The following is a 4,030-nucleotide window of genomic DNA, read 5'->3' as shown; positions in this document are numbered from 1 at the left end:
CACAAATCCAGCCCTACAAAGGATAATAGACAGAAAACACCAACACAAGGAGTAAAAGCTCACCTTAGAAGAAGCAAGAAAGTAATCTTTCAACAAATCCACACAAACATAATTCCACCTGTAACAACAAAAATATCAGGAAGCACTGTATGAGCCGGCAGGTCCCCTGAGAAGACCTTGATCGAAACCTCCACAGCCAATCCCACAACATCCAGAGGAAGCTCCACTCCGAGGCACTCTAGCACTAGCCCATGATCAGAGGTGAGGAGGACCCAACATCTGTCCCAATACCAGGAGTAACAGGGAGCAGAAGGACCCAGGCATACAGGAACTCTGCCAGCCCAGTGGCTCATGTTCCTTCTGGTCTGTCTGGGCTGGTGTCCTAGGCAGACTTCGTGCGCAAGCTCCGCAGCCAGTCCCAAAACACCCAGAGGAAGCTCCACTCCCAGGCATTCTAATATGCCCAGGATTCCAGGAACCCAGGATCCCAGGACCTTGGTCACACCAGGATCTCAGGGTCCCAAAGACTGCTTGACCTCCAGGGGCTCTGACACACTCAGGATCAGAGAATTCCAGAATCACAAGATCACAGAAACACAGAATCACAGGATCACAGAGAGAACTGAACTCTGAGGAGTACTGACACAACTAGGATCACAGGAAGGACAGGCTCTAGACAGATATATTGAGGGGAGGCAGCACTAGAGGCAACCAGATGGTGGGAGGCAAATGTAAATACATAAGCAACAAAAACCAAGGTGACATGGCATCATCAAAACCCAATTCTTCCACCATTGCATAACACCAGAAGAGCAAGGTTCAGATCTAAAAATCACTTCTCATGATGATGATACAGGACTGTAAGAAGGACATAAATAACACCTTAAAGAAATACAGGAGAACACAGGTAAACATCTAGAAGCCCTTAAAGAGGAAACACAAAAAATTCCTTAAAGAATTACAGGAAAAGACAATTAAACAGGTGAAGGAAATGGACAAAACCATCCAGAATCTAAAACTGGAACTAGAAACAATAAAGAAATCATAAAGGGAAACAAACCTGGAGTTTGAAAACCTAGGAAAGAAGTCAGGACTCACAGGGACACACATCACCAACAGAATACAAGAAATAGAAGAGAGAATCTCAGGGGCTGAAGATACCATAGAAAACACTGACACAACAGTCAAAGAAAATGCAAAAAGCAAAAAGTTCCTAACCAAATCATCCAGGAAATCCAGGACACAATGAGAAGACCAAACCTAAGGATAATAGGTATAAAAGAGAGTGAAGATTCCCAACTTAAAGGGCCAGTAAATATCTTCAACAAAATTATAGAAGACAACTATCCTGACCTAAAGAAAGATCCCTCTGAGTATACAAGAAGCCTACAGAACTCCAAATAGACTGTGTCTTGGTGTATACCACATAATGGCCTTGAAATCATGCTTCTCCTATCTCAGCCTCTCTGTTATTAAGATTGTTTATTTGATGTTCTTATACTGTACTATGGTTTTCAGAACAGCTTACATATTTCAAAATTATTTATACAGCCAAAAGAAATGTAGACAATTAATTTGGGAGGTGCCTTGTAAGGGAACAACAAAGAATGAGACTGAATGTTTTGCTAGATATTCATCATTATTGTATTAATTTTGAAGAAGAGGAACTTATAAGTTACTCTTTTTCTGAGATGAATACTTTTCAAAATCATTACAGCCAGTGAACCAGAATCTTACCCTCACCTAATGTCTGTGCTACCCTCCAAGCAGAACCATTATTCATTGAAACAGTTAATGAATGACTTCATGGATAGATCATCTTAATACACACACCATTTTTTACATGAAAGTAACCTATTCCCTGTGGGCTGAGAATAATGACAATCACTCAAGTCAAGTAGCTTTGACCATAGCAGGAAATATGTCTCCCAACAATCGTGCCTACAATTCATTCCTTGAGGCAGCAGAATTGTCAACCCTTAGCTTAGCTACTATAGAGGTAAAATCCTTTGGTGATGTGAAGGACATTGAAGTACAGCCTTATTACATTGAAAAAATGCCAAATATTACCAGTATATGTATTCCTAATACTTCTCTCCAAAGAAAATGTAGACAAAATTTATATCATCCCATTACCATCCCTTTAGCATGTAAAGTACTCCAAGATCTCACACATACATATATAGTTCAAATACAATTGCTCTTTGATAAGTACATCAGAATGAATGTCAAAAATACACAATTCATAACATCCATAATACTGTTGTGCATGAGATGTCAGCACTTTTATAGGAATACAAGGAGTTGAAAATACTGTCATTACAAATGCTTTCTCTCTATCTCTCTCATAGACATGACAAAGATATGAATTCAGTTCCATTAAATAGTAGAGTGAATATCATAACCTTAAGACATATCACCCAACTGGTTAATTAAAAATGGAAAGTATAAATGTGAAAGTAAGAATATAAAATATATAAGAGTAAGAATATGGAGAAATGCACATTCTAACACAATTGGAGAAAATGTAAACTGACACAGTTTGATTGATCTATTAACAATAAAAACGCATTCCAACTGACAGGGCCATGATACTCTGCCACACATACTCCAGTGGAGTTTGCATGACAGCAGCCCACAGAGGCAAAAAGCTTCAAGGAAGTTAGCCTCCTGGAATTCTTTAGCATCTCCTAACATGGATGTGTTCCAGTTTTGACTTTGTGATAGTTGATGGAGAGTTTTGCGTGTTTTCTTTCTGTATTGTTTTATTATAGGAATAGAGGTGCCCCAAACTAAACTAGATTAAATGTTGTTTCCTGGCCCACACAGTGTTCCAGCATCCTAATCAGTGTTGAGCTGTTGTCAGCTTGAAATTTTACAAGGATGCTACTTAATCTTGTCTCCAGAGAAGGAGAAAGAGATCAGGCATTAGAGTTTACTGTCAACAAAGTAACACAGTCACTTATGGCAGACAACTTTACATATTAGAGGGAAGCTAGTGGGCTCCCCTGCCAAAGGAAGTCTGCCACAAATGCTCCCAGGAATCACTCCCAGGAGCTAAAGCAATGTATTCTTCGTGAAAGGTTAGCAAGAATGAGACCCCTGGTGCATACTTCTGACAGCCCAGAAGAATTACATAGTTGGGTATTTACTTAGGGCTGGTAAGGTAGCTCAGCAGGTAAGAGCACCAACTGCTTTTCTGAAGGAACCATTCTCACCTAGCTACTAAGATTGAGCTGACTTTGATATGGCCACTGCCTGCCTGGTTCCTGTCAATTACAATAACTGATGTTTTATCTAAATTTTTTTTCTTCTGTATATGACTATAAAAGCTTGATGCTCACTTTGTGAAAATACACTCAGATCCAACACTCCCTTGTGACATGTCTGTCAATCCACCAACTTCTTGCCTACCTGTACCAGGACCCTGATTTCTCCATGGGTTGAGGGACCTCCAAGGCTGGCCCGGCCTGTGGCAATACTCAAAGAAATTATCTCACAAGTGCACTCAAATAATGCAGATATTCACCACAAGAAACATTCCACATGGTATTATTTAATATCACACGCAACACAAAATCTAAATACCCATCCAAGGGCCATGATTAATTAAATTACAATGTAATCATATAGGGGAATTTTATGTAGGTATTAAAAAGAATGAGGTAGTTTTATGTATGCTGAGTATACTGATATAAAATTATCTCCAATACTCACTTTATAAGCTTTTATAAACCCAGAACTCCAGTGTGTTTTGAATAAGGAGATGTCTTGACAAGCAGATGTGTCCATATATACATATTTGTAAATAAACATGTAACTGCACACACATACCATACTCAGTCATATACACACGAATTTCTTTGGAAGAACTCACACAAAATGCTTTAGTGATGATTGTTCCTTCTGCAGTTATTTCTTGAGGAAACTCAATTTTCATCGTACTCTATTGCACAATTTGATATTTTACCATAACTGTACTGGCTGGTTTTGTGTGTCAACTTGACACAGGCTGGAGTTATCACAGAGA

This window comes from Mastomys coucha, unplaced genomic scaffold, assembly GCF_008632895.1.
Source record: "Mastomys coucha isolate ucsf_1 unplaced genomic scaffold, UCSF_Mcou_1 pScaffold12, whole genome shotgun sequence".
Lineage (NCBI taxonomy): Eukaryota > Metazoa > Chordata > Mammalia > Rodentia > Muridae > Mastomys > Mastomys coucha.
This window is presented reverse-complemented; position numbering follows the sequence as displayed.